This window comes from Cyprinus carpio, chromosome B14 (genome assembly GCF_018340385.1).
Source record: "Cyprinus carpio isolate SPL01 chromosome B14, ASM1834038v1, whole genome shotgun sequence".
In the NCBI taxonomy this organism is placed as follows: Eukaryota; Metazoa; Chordata; class Actinopteri; order Cypriniformes; family Cyprinidae; genus Cyprinus; species Cyprinus carpio.
In genome coordinates, this window is record NC_056610.1 from 807,842 (window position 1) to 821,740 (window position 13,899).

Below are 13,899 nucleotides of genomic sequence, written 5' to 3' on the forward strand. Positions count from 1 at the left end.
TAAGATATATATCTAATATATATATATATATAATAGAGATAGATAGAGAGAAGATAGTAGATAGATAGGATGATGTTTGACCAGTTCTTGCGCAGATAATATTTTTGAATTGATGTTCAAAGCGGGATTTTCTATTAATAATTATTTATTTACCCTTCTTGTTTGAATTCAAATGAATATAACTGAAATATCCATTCTAGTTTGTTGTATTGCAGAGGAGCATGTGCAATGTGTCTGTGGTGTAATGGCACATGGCGATTTCATTATCAACTACAAATCTAATGTATAGCATGTTGCAAATTGCACGTGATGAAACAATTCTGACTGATTGCAATGATGCTCATAAAGCAGCTTATTAAAAAAAATCTTCTTCAAATCCGAATAGTCTAGCCCGGGAAAAGAAAAAAGTGGATATAAGCTTTGCAGAAGTATACTAAACCAACACACATCATGTGTTACCCCATCACAGAGAACTGTATGCTACTCTATGGTATTTCTAGACATGTTTTTTAGAGTCAAGGTTTTGGAGGGTGAGAATTCGGGTAGTTGTAGGACTGACAGGAAAACACCTTTTGCGTGCTCCAGCGGCGCACGGTGCTCGCCTGGACTCCTGTCTTTGCATTGACTGATGATTGCTAAAACTTCCTTTGCCAATCACAGTGGTATCACAAACTTACGTATGCACAATGAAAAATTATTTGACATTGCTGCATAAAAACTTGTCTGTAGTAAGTTGGGGGGGGGGGGAGGGACTTTGAAACCCCAGGTGGCTTTTATGCGATTTCCCTTTGCCTGCAATGTAAATGCCGTTACAAAAAGGAAGCACACTTGTGCATTCCTAGTGAAACCGCACAGTGGACCTGCTACAAGCATGGATTGATTTTCTCAGTCTGTAGGTAAAAGTATCGTTTTCCTTTTTCCAGATTTCAACTGGGGACCCATGGAGATGGTAGTAGTACAAAACGCCACAACAATGACCTCTTGTACAACACAGGTATGATCATCGTGGTTGGGCACAGTATTTTTGCCTGCACATTTCTATGATTGGCATGTGGGATGCTGGGCAATGCGTTGGCTTTGCAGGTCATGTGGCCTAATTTAAAAAAAATCAATCCACAACCATTGTATTCAGCCAACTGGTGTGTGTAGGACATCTTATTTTCATTTGCTCTGCCCTTGCGTGCAGTTACTATGGCAAGGGGTTCCTTGGCCAATGGGGGAGGGGTAGTAAGGAAGTTGGCGCGCTGCTGTCTACATCAACCGTATGCCAGCGCAACTTCATGATGTCTTGAGCGTGGACGTTTCATTGCAGTGGTACTGCCGCTGCGCTTTACCGATTCCGAAAGGTTCAGAAGGTGCGGTACATCTGTGATGCTGTATGGGTAGTTGTGTGGTGCGACCCTGCCTTTGCTGTCAATCCCATGACGAACGAGGATGGAAAGTGGACCTATAAACCTGTAGGAGTATCCCAACTTCGGAGAAGACGGACAACCTGCCTGTATTCTCATCGGAGCTGTGTGATTGGCTTCGCATCCCTGTGATACCATCTGATGTGGTATTCGGCACTGTGCTACAAGCTCCGCCTCCGGGCAAAGTCTAATAAACTGACAGAGAAGTCGGGTCGTAGTCGGTAAAAGCCCATCGGCGTGATTTGTGCCGTCCTGTCTCGTTATTTGTGGTTGTGTAACCCCATATCACGTCGACCACTACGCAGTACATGATCAGAAAGGCGGTACAAGCCAGAATGTAAGAACTGCCATGACTTTAGATCTCCCTTCACATCACCGTCTGCCTGATGAACCTCAACTCATGCTGGATCCCTTTTCTACTTCTTTGCTTGCAAGGGATACAAGGAAAAAAAGTACTCAAATGCTCAGGAAGCAAGTCAGCAGTCCCTCTCGAGGTGGTCAGACCTAACTGAAGGGCTCCTCCAAAGATGTGTTGGGAATGTCAAATCCATATGAGCTTCAGAAGCAATCAGAAAGAGAGGAGCCGCATGGTTGAGAACAGCGAAGGGTCTATGAATTAAGAAACACAAGCAACGCAGTTCATGACTTATAGGCGACTCTTTACTAAATTTATCCCCTCTGGATTAGTTTACAGTGTTTCAAAGCGCTGGTCAGAGGTGGTACTATTTTGTTACGCTGTTCAAAGAATATGCACATTTGTCTTACATTTACTGTAGTCATCTGAGTGCTCGATTTGTTTTTCAGTTTTTTTATTGATCTTTTGAATAATAATAATAATAATAAATAATCATAATATAATAATAATCAACATATAAGAATATAACTAAATAGCCAAAATGACAAATTTATTATATGCAGTGACATGAGAGCTACAGCAGTTAGTACCAAGAAACGATGCTTGTGGTGATTTTAATGTGGCTTAATGACTCAATCTTCTGATTCCAATCACAAGAGAAAAAAAATTCAATCACTGCTTCTTCAGTGAGCTTTTGATCCTTTAAATCATTACAACATGGGATATGACCAGAGAGTCATAATAATCTTTTGGTTTACTGAAGTCGCTCCCTTTTATACTGTAGGTATGTAAGGTTGGCTATTTTACTGACCCCAAAGAGTGTAGCACAAGCCAGTGGCATTCTAATGTGTGTTAAGATGATCATGCCCAAAACCCCTAAGAACTTGTAGCGAGCTGTCTTACTGGAAAGAGTAACTCTTTTATCTCGATGGCTCCTTTGCATACCTTAGTAGTGGCTCAGGATGATAAACTTAACAATCATCTGACAATCAACGGTGTCTCATCATGTAAATCGTCCCGATGAGCTTCACGGAAAACAAGACTTCATTGATAATTCTATTTGGAGCTATTTTACAGCAACAATTATCCAAGTTGACAAATGCTGATTTAAATGATGCTATTGGATTGTGACACAATAGCTTGGTTTACATAGGACACTTTTTTGTTTTCAGCTGGAAAGATAAATAAAAAAATTAAATAAAAAGTGATTGGAGTTATGTGTTATCCAATGTAGCTCAAACGTCCGTTCAGTGGCTATTACCAAAATGATACTTTCTGCCACAAACAGTTGAGAACTGTAAGATAATGGAGGAGTTACAAAAGGTACACTTGATTGAAACGGGAAATGTACATTTGTATGGGGTTGTTGTTGTTTTTTTTTGGATGGTTGACCTCTTTGTCATGTAAAACATCTGCTTCAAAAACAGCACAAGTTAGTTGTGTGCCGAGGATACTCAACCTGTGGCCAGTTGCATAGCCGTGTCTGAGAAAACTAATCTGACCAAACTAGTAGTTAGCCAGGTGGTAATAACCTTATTTTGGATTCAACGTATGGACTATCTACATTTTTATGAACCGACTTAAGAAAAGTATAGAGAAAAAAAAAAAAAGAAGCTTTTCAGCAGAGTGGAATTTAACAAATAAATAAAGATCTCTCAGTCACTACCATAGAGCAACAGTTATAAAACCTGGACGGGAAAAGAGTTCATAAAAAATTCCCAATGACTGGTCCAAATTATTTTAGTCTTGACCAAGATCATAAAGCCAGCACATTTTGAAATTCAGTCTGCAATTACAACAAAATAGCCAGAAGAGGGAGCCACACAGCCACAAAAGTGAAATTGGATAGACAACAGAGTCGCTTCTCCCCTTTACAGGGACACTTTTGCGTGTTATATGCCATTTTAGGTTCATTCAGTTCAAATGGAAAAACAGGTCGTGTGCTAATTTGGCTTAGAGACGGTTGGGAAATTAATTTGCTTATTCTCATAAAACTCTGAATTTAAATGAAACCTGAAATGTATATAAAAGGTTTTTTACTGAAACTCATGTGTTTGGTTAAGCTGATTTTTTAAAAATTACCTAGTTTCTGAATTGCATCAAAAATACTATTAAAACTGGCCAAATAGTAAAATCTTCTGAAGAGAAGTGAAAATTATTGGATCAGTTGGACCACTTCAGACAAAAATGAAGAAAAGGTCAAGGGACCATATCGAGGCGGCCCTTAAACCAAAGACTCCAGAGAAGCAGAACAGCAGAAATTGCATGGGGAGAGTTGTGGTTGGAAAAATGAAGGAAGTGTGTGTTGCTTCAAACTCCTTGAACTGTCCTTTTAGGAGGAGGGAGAAAAGGACATAGGCTGTAACCTTTTACACGTAGACTAGGATTCACTGTGGAACGTAAAAAAGTCTGACACAACTAACTCTTCACTGTAAGCAACGCATGAAAAACAAACAAAAAACAGTAGCATTACATCTCAGTCAAAAATATGGTTTCTGATAAAAAAAAAAAAAAAAAAACTACAATACTGCTCGGATTTTTCTGAAAGTTTAGAGTATATAGTAGGCCTACTTTTCACATATATAGCCAAAGTACAGATGGTGAAATAACCAGGCCTTTGTTTTGTTAGTTCAGTTTTGCTTCAGTAGCTTGTGGTCGGATAATAAGATAAAAAAGCAACTCAAGATACATACACATAAAATCTTCAATGTCATGGTAATACCATTTTTCTTTTGAAACCTACAGTATATATCTGATTTTTAGGACAGTAGATTCAATAAAGTATACAGCAAAAAATTATTTTTCTTTTATGTCATCTACACTGAGGCAGTGTTTATAAGGACTATTGCCCTTTCCAGTTGGTTCACTCTCGACGTCAAGTCGTGATGACTGACGAATTGGGGATCTCGCAGAGGAGACCATCCCATTGATGTAACTAAACGAGCCAAGCACATTGGCATTGTGCGCTATTGCATCCCAGGCTGCCGAATAATCACAGCGTGAGCGTGATGGCAAGCATGTTACACTGGCATTCAGTCATCCTTTCGCTTCGGAGCCGAGCGGGTAGTGTACACTACTGCTCTCTACTTCGGCGTTGCAAAGCAGAGAGCCAGCCAAGTGGGGGGCAGTCGGCACGGCACGGCAGCGGTGCGGTCATGGTCGCACGGCGGAACAGAAAATTCATCTTCATGCAGACAGCCCACACCAGGAGTGTGCGGTTGGCCAGCTCCCCCCTGTGCTTTCAGCACAAAAGAGCATTCTTTAAAAGACAACACGGGGTCACCTGACCATATCGGATTGCATGAAAGACTCCACATTATGTCAACCTGGCGGGCTCCCTCTCCCTCCTGCTGTGAGTCCCGGGTTCATCTCAGCAATCGGGGCGGGGGGCGCATCCGGTGTGGGGACCCGGAGTTGATTGAGATCACGGGGACGGCTTCCTCAGAGGGAAGGTTCATCACCCCCTCAAGCACACTGCAGCCGTAGTGTGGTACGAGGGAATGTGCGGCCCATCTTACAGTGGAGGAAGCTGGCCGTTTCCTTCAATTCGCACTCGATACCAGAGGGTCCAATCGGTGCATCGGAGGGCTCTCGTCTCTCTGGGGCTGACGACCCAGCTGTGTTGCCCCCTTCGGGTGTCGACAGCGTTGTCCGAGACAGACCTAGAGATGACAGCTATCCTCCACCGTGTGGAATTCTCCACCGCATCCGATCTTTGAGGCTGGATGAGTGGTTTCTCTGTGGAAGTCGCGGCTGGGTTCAGGCCCCACCTATGGTGCCATCTTCCCGGAGATGCATGAGGAGCTTACAAGTTGTGGAGGCCCCTTTTACTGCCCAAAACCAATCTTTTGTAGTTCCTCGCTCTCCCACCTCGTTAGTAAAGACGCCTGTGTTGTACATGTGGGCCTTCCCTGCTGGGGAGCGGTCTGTGCCATGCAAAACTGTGTCAACAGCTGCTTTCCACTGTGGAGGAACCGTGTCCTTCCCCTCACATGCTGTAAGTATTCGTCGGTCTAAACTGGCAGAGCTTACAGAGCTGGTGGGGAGGCAGCTTCTGCCATTCACACCATGGCGTTTCTGCAGGTCAATCAGGCCAACGCCCGAGAGACCCTGCACAGAGGGAGCCACGACCTGACGGTTTCTGCATGAACTTAGTACTTGAAGGAACTCGAGCTTTGAGCAACAAAGGTGACGCACCGTCTCTGGTCATGATCCGCGTCCACGCCAGTGGCAGGAGCACCTTCTGGGCTGTGTTGGCGACAAGAAGGAGCATGATAAGGTGCAGTTCCGAATGCCTCCTGTACCACGGGACAGCCTTTTCGGTGACACTGTCAGAGCTTGCCAGCATTCTCGGTGGCCAGAAGCAGGGAATGAGCATTCAAACAACCTCCTGTGCCAGAGGAAACCTTGCTGATTTCAACCTTGCTGCAGCCCTCAAGCTGCTCGCGCTGTGGGCGCCCCCACGCGGCTAATTCCGCTCCACGTAGCAGCAGCACAAGCAGAATTGTGGAGACGGTTTGCAGGCAGGCGCCGTAGGCCCATCCAGGGTACCCGCCCACACACAAGCGCAAGTGCAAGAGGCCCCTTGGGACCGGCGTGACCCGGAGGGAGATGGAGGATACGCTTGTCGGGAGATGCTGACTGCACACCACTCCCTCCCCGAAGGAGGGTAAGGTGGAGAATCTTTTTTTTATTTATGTTCAACCGCTGGCCCAGCAACCGCTGTACTGAAATTTAACAATAAAAGAACTGTTTCCTCAGTCTATGGGTCACAACGGAGGAAGAGTTGTGAACTGTGCCTCACTGAGGTCACTCCCTTCCTCTGAAGGGTGGAACCTGGTTGTCGAATGGTGTTCCTCCACCAGGAGGACCCCACAGAGATGTTCGATTAGAGCCAGCTTTCCTTCTTGCAGAAAGGGTTGGGGGGGGCGTGTAGGCTTCCCCCTCCACTTAAGGTTTACATTGCCTGCTATTTTGGCCATCAAGACTCCCATAGAGGGGAAGCCACGTCGGGTCGTGCAGGTTTCTGAGGAGGGCCAGTTCAGTTGGGCCAGCTGATTCCAGTTGCAACACTGAGACCCCGGCCCGGGTATGTGCCAAAGGTTTCTATCACTCTACAGGGACCCAGGTGGGGTGAACCGCAAGTGCGGACCCTGGAGGAGGCAGGCCCCAGCCCTCGCTTGCTCTGTCGTACGCACCCTGCGGACAGTACGTGATAGGAGAAACTCAGAGCTCTAGGACCCTCAGAACAGCTCTTCGTTTCTGTTATGGGGGGAAGCACAGAGCAGACAAGGGGAAGGCTGTCTCCAAGCAGAGGATGGCCCACTGGATAGTGGATTGGCCATCACTGGCCTACGAAGCCCAAGTGTTCCCTGTACGCTCAGTCCCCCTAGGGGTGTCCATTGTCCTGGGTGCTGGCTCGCAGTGCCTCAGCTAGCCGGGACATTTGGAGAGCGCAGGCTGGCGACTCCTAACACGTTCGGCTATGTTCTATAGCACTGGCGGTTGAACGGTTCCTACGGTCTTTCACCTCAAACGGGTAGTGCACATTGAGAGGACCTGTTCAGCGTTGGCTTGTGCACCATCCTAGATGCCTAGATCTCCAGAAAGTCCCATAACCAGGCAGACCCTGTCAAGTCCTCCAGCACTCCGGTGGCCAGACGTTGCGGAGGCGTCCGGGGACACCAGGGGCCGTTTCAACCAATGAATTCCTGAAAACTTGTATGAGGTATTGCCCCATATGAGTTATCCAGTTGGGATCCCATATGTGTATTTCCACAGTACAGTTAATAAGGGCTGTGTTGTTCCCTGGCAGACCACGTTCTGCTGTCTCTAAATGCGGCAGCCAGGAAGCATCCAGAGCTACCATGTGCATAGGGACCCCGGGGTTGTACTCCAGGGAGTAATGTCACTAAAACCCCCTCTGGGAGGGGTGACTCTGCAGGGTCCTCTTCCAATGGAAGGGCCATGCTTTCCAGTGTTATCCAAGTCCTACTGTTGGGTTGGAGGAACAACCTGTAGTCGGGCCTCTCTGTGTAGAGCCCAGTCTATCGTCCACCTTTAGGAAAGGTTTAGGAGGCCTACACAGGGCAATGGAGGGGGCAGAACCTGTGAATGGTGGTAGGGATCCCAATTTGTTGGTCATCAAAGACGTGACGTCGAGAGTGACCAACTTGAAAGGGAACATCTTGGTTATGTAAGTAAACCCTCTCCCTGAAGGACGGAACAGGAGAGTCAATCCCGTCGCCACAGGTGATGTACCACCTGAGCTGCTTGGCTCCTCAGCAAAAAGCATGAATGAAGGCGGTTGGCACCTGCTGACTCTATACTTCACGCTGTGATCTGGAAGCTGGATGTAGTAATCGTATGCCAATGTGCATTGGCACGTTTTAGGGAATTCGAAGTGGATGGTCTCTTTGGCGAGATCCCAATTCGTCGGTCCACTCATTGACGTGACGGCTCCTGTTCCCCTCCTTCAGGGAACGAGGGGTTACATAAATAAACCGAGACGATAAGGAATGTACAAACCCATGAAAAATAACGTCATATGTTCATATGTATACAGGTTCTCAGTTTTGGACTCAGTCTCAAGTCTGTGCACTATAGCCTCTATTTCTTTATTTCCATATAAGTCTACAAAAAACAATGAGATTAAGTCATTATTCTGGTGTTCCCTGTCTCGGAACTCTAATATCCACTTTATTAGAAAACTCTATAATACTAGGTATGGCTTGGTTAATGAAGTCATTTATTATATGTGTGTGTGTGTGTATTATCGATATATATATATATATATATAGATATGTATATGATACACAAACCGATTCCAAAAAAAGTGGGCACGACAAATTGTGAATAAAAACAGAATGCAATGATGTTGGGCAGTTTCAAATTTCATTTTTATTCAGGAATACACCATAGATGACATATCCAAATGTTAAAACTGAGAAAATGTATCATTTTAAGGGGGAAAAATAAGTTGATTTTAAAATTTCATGGCATCAACACATGTCCAAAAAAAAGTTGGGACAAGGCCATGTTTACCACGTGTGGCATCTCTTTTTTTATAACAGTCTGCCAAATGTCTGGGACCTTGAGGAGATAAGTTGCCAAGTGTAGGAATAGGAATGTTGTCCATTTCTTGTCTAATACAGGATTTCTAGTGTCACCTGTCTTAGGTCTTCTTTGTTGCATCTTATCTTTATGATGCGCAAATATTTTCTCTGGGTGAAAGATCTGGACTGCAGGCTGGCCATTCAGTACAAACGGGATCCTTATTTACGAAAGCCAGATGTTGTAATTGATGCAGTATGTGTGGTCTGGCATTGGTAATGCTGGACAATGCACGGCTACTGAAAGAGATGACATCTGGATGGGAGATAATTGGTCTAGAAACTTGGATATGCCTTTCAGCATTGATTGTGCCTTTCCAGATGTGTACGCTGCCCATGCCACACGCAATCCTGCAACAACATACATAGAGAAAGATGCAGGCTTCGAAATGAGAGCTGTAACAATGGGTTCTGTCCTTGTACTATTTAGTCCAGCTGACATGGGTCCCAGTTTTCCAAAAAGCATTTCAAATTTTGCTTCGTCGACCACAGAACGTTTCCACTTTGCCACAGTTCATTTTAAATTAGCCTTGGACCCGAGAAAACACCTGATCATGTTTAGATATGGCTTCTTTTTGCCCTGTACGAGTTTTAGCCGGCAACGGCGATGGAACGGTGGAGGTGTTTAACCGACAATGTTTTTCTGGAAGTATTCCTGAACCATGTTGTGCTTTCCATACAGTAGCATTCCTGTATGTGATGCATTGCTGTCTAAGGGCCCAAAGATCACGTGAATCCAGTATGGTTTTCCGGCTGAACCCTTACGCACAGAGATTTCCCAGATTCTCTGAAATTTGGATGATATTATGCACTGTAGATGATGATAACTTCAAAACTCTTTCAATTTTTCTTGAGAAAAGAAACTCCTTTCTGCTATGCCACTATTTTCGCCGCAGCAGGGGGGAATTGGTCATCCTCTGCCCATCTTGACTTCTGAGGACACTGCCTTCTGAGAGGCTCGTTTTATACCCCAATAAGGTTCGCCAATGGACATAATAAGTTGCAAAAATGGTCCGCCAGGCTGATTCCTTATCTGTACATGTAACTTTCCGGCCTCTTATGCGACCGTCCCAACCTTTTTTGGAAGTGTGGAGCTATCAGTGTGTAGCTCTCATTTCAAAAAAAAAAGTCTCAAATTTCAACATTTGATAGGTTATCTATATGATATGATGAATAAAATATACGTTTATGAGATTTGTAATTTTCCATGCCCTTTTGATCACAATTTGTACAGTGTCCCAACTTTTCTTGAACGCGAGTTTATAGATCTATATATATATATATATATATATTATTATATATATCAACAATGGACTCATATTAATGTTTTGGGAGGATAAAATGACTGGCTTATGAGGCATGCTGGGAGTCTAATTTTGCATTGCAAGGACTTATTGATCATTTGTATTGCCCAAGTTCTAAGTTATACAAAGTTATACTTATAAATGGAAAGAGTGCTTCATAAACTTCATAAAAAATATGGAAAATATTTGCAATATAATATTGTATATATTTTAATTATGGTGTTTTAGGGGACTAACCTCTTTCCCTTTGTTAAATGGAGGAACTGAAAAAAAAAGCCTCCATGCACTCAAAAGACCAAGGCAGAACGTCCTCTTTTACAGTTCATTCTCTATACTTTACAAGAATCTCAACCAAAAACAAAACTCCCCAGGTTTCTACTATAGCTCGGTTAGAGAATGATGTTTGTGTGTCAGTAACCACATCCTGGGTTAATTTAAAATTACAGTGAACTTCCTGAGTGGGTGACTGTGGAAGAGAGGAAATTGTAGGAGGGGGAGAAATCGTCGATGCAGAGTCTATTGAGGAAACGTTCACAATGGAACACAAATGATGGAGAATTGAAGGTACTCCATATATACGTGTTTTAGTGTTGATGTTTTTAATTTAAAGTACCTTCTACTGCGGCTGAAATTGTGGCTGCTGAAACACTCCACTCGTGGGGTTTTTTTTTTTTTTTTTACCACAGGTAAGTCACAGAACCAACAACAGCATTAATAAAGGGATAGGCACCAAAAATCGTATTAATCATATTCCAAGATATCATGGACAAAATATTGAATTTTGTGTCCTCAGAGGAACAGAAAGTAAAAAGGTTTGGAGGGAAGAAAGGTGACGGAATTTATATATAATACATCATGCATACTTTTGTATTGTGTGTGTGTGTGCGCGATAATATAGAAGAGAAGAGAAGGGGGGAGGGGAGAGAGAGAGCGAGAGAGAGAGAGAGAGAGAGAAAAGAGAGAAAATGGGCATAGGACACAATCAAAAAGTTAAATATAGTTTTCAGTTACGTGCCCTCGATTGTTGTGTCTAACTGCTTGGTCAAGGATAGTCTTGTCTTTTTGGCCCTCTGATTTTAAGATAAGCGCCATCCAAACCACATACAAAGATTCATTTCTTGTTTATTACAATTACCAGCCTCAGAATCCTGTGGTTAATAAAAACTCTTCACACCAGATGCCTTCTGTTGCACCCTGCTGTATGCTGTTCCCCAAGAGAGCTAAGCTGGTGACAACCCTTGTTCCCCAATCAATAACCAGAACCCAACTTGTCACATTTTTACTTTTCCACTGGCTCTCAAACTGCGTTATGACCATAGAGTTTGCCCTTGAGATATCTCACCAGTACATGCATTACAGGAAGTGAAGGGTCTTCACAGAACCAAACGAGAAAATTAAATAAAGCCCAAGCTTCATGCCTTCCTCTGTTAGATCAGAAGCTCCGCGACAGCAAGGGCACTTATAAGTCATCAAACGTACAGTCCTCACAAACAGATACGATGCACAACAATCTCTGAGGTTGGTACCTTTACATTTTTTACTTTGTAATCTTGTAGAACAAAATTTGGCCGTTGAAAACCATAGTTGTTACGAATAGCCAACTTATCAGAAGACAATGTTGTACTGTAGGTCAATTGGTTCTATAGTAAGTAGACCATTCAAAAAAGTATATATTCAAAAACTCTGTAGCGTGATTTTTTTAGGTACAGATGACTGTTGATGAATATAAATTAATTCTGCCACAGGACAAAGCAAGTCAAACAATAAATAAAGGAACTGTAGTGAAAGTATATTATTCGTTTTATGATGTGTTGGTTATATGACTCCTATCAAAATTTTGGTTAGTTTGCTTCTTCTTCTCTTCTTGTTTTTGTAACTTAACACCATAGGTGAGAAGGGTGTCTTTCACTGTATTTTTTAAAACCTTTTTGGTGTCTTTTTTTTTTTACTTACAATGTAAAATTGGTAGTGTAAGTACAAATAATAATAAATAAAACCCCATGCCTCCCAATTGCAAGAAACTACAAAATACTAGAGTATTAGTATTAAAGTTGCAGCGCTAAGATATGTAAAGTGTTTCACTCAACGTACGCAGGGGTAAAGGCCATATTTGCATTGTACACGGATGAAAACTGAGCTGGTCAGTCTTTACAGTGCTGTCAGTCTTACAATGCGCACAATGTAAAAGTTCCCAGAACTTTCACATTTCAAACTACTACTTGGTCTACTTTGAAAGGATGAAACAATCGGCACAATCCAGTGAACACGCTGTATTTCTATCCATCCTCATTTTCCTTCCTGTCAAAAAATTAATATAGTGCTACTGACTAAGGTATTACCTTTTTCAAAAACTCTGAAACAGCTTCCATAGTTTTAATTGAAAAACTACTGTTTTAAATGGTTCTCATGTTTGATGGCAAATCAGGCCAAAACCCATCATGGATCATAACACATCGCCGCATCAAGGAGGGTCACGTCCCCCAAGAGTACCGGAACTGCTAGCCTAGGGTTTACAGCATTTTCTTTCATCATAGGGGCACAGTGGTCAAACTGACCGCCCTCTGGGTCTTGCCTTGACCCTAAAAGACGGAACTCCATCAATGTTTTACAGATCAATGTCGCCTTAGGGGACTTGATATTGTATCTACTGCTGCCTTTTCGAATGGTCTACTACGTCAAGACTACTGGCCTTTGGAGCCGTTCTGCAGGATTAAACCCGCATGCGGTGCTCTATCCCTGCCTGGCCTTGTGGGCTTTCGCATCATTAGCACAGATCGCTATTGTGGCCATAGTGCCGCCGCGACACACCCGAGAACCTAAAAAAGCGTCCGTAAAGCACTTGCTGTTCCTGTTGCGGGAGATCTGGATCATGGACCCTGGGCAGCACAGCTACGCGTGTCTCCTGGAAGAGACCCTGAACGGAAGACAAACCTACCACGTGCATCAAGATGCAGCGAACAGCATCTAAGGTGCCCGAGACAATCCTGTCCACTTTGCACGTATTGTCTTCTTCCTTATTGGTGCGGTGTGCCTCATGGTGGGGCGGGTTATATTGTTATCGTGGACCCCTATCCATGGACGCACAATCCAAAATGGAAGCCCAAAACGTCAAGCAGAAGTCATCCGGATCATCATCACACTGATCGTTCAGGTGCTGGTGTGCTTTGTGCCTTTCCAATCCTGTTTTGTCCATGCTGCTGCCAGCAGTGAGAGGGGTTACAACACACGGGGGGCCTTCACCACCTCCTGATGAATGCGAGCACAGTGTTGGACATCTACTCTTCTACATTGTGTCAAAACAGTTTCAGGACCGTGTGATCAGCGTGATTGACAGAAATACCTGAGGAGCGTTCGAGGAAGAGTCTCACACCAACAGCTTCGCTCGCTCAGCAAACCTGACCAGTTTTGCCATGATCTGAGAATAACACAGCGACGGGAGCAATTGAAAAGGAATACAAACATATAAATTTTTGTAAGTAAGAACAGATCAGATAGTAATAAAGAAAAAAAATATGATCATACAATAGTGAAATGCTAGCAGTAAGTACCGCAGTCAAAATTAGGAGATGGATCACATGTGCTCCAGCGTCTTCTTGGTAGGGCTGCATTGCATCACTGCTCATTGCATAAAAGTGAACTTTTATCAGTTTTGCCACACACTGCACAATTACTTATGCTGCAACTCTAAGTAAGACAAAACTGTTTGTTTCAAGTGGTTG

General features: G+C 43.5%; 2 pseudogenes; both read left to right on the forward strand.

Moving 5' to 3' along the window:
- Positions 1-1,056: 1,056 nt before the first annotated feature.
- LOC122139555 lies at positions 1,057-1,964 on the forward strand (annotated as a pseudogene).
- Positions 1,965-12,618: 10,654 nt separating this feature from the next.
- LOC122139556 lies at positions 12,619-13,524 on the forward strand (annotated as a pseudogene).
- Positions 13,525-13,899: the final 375 nt, after the last annotated feature.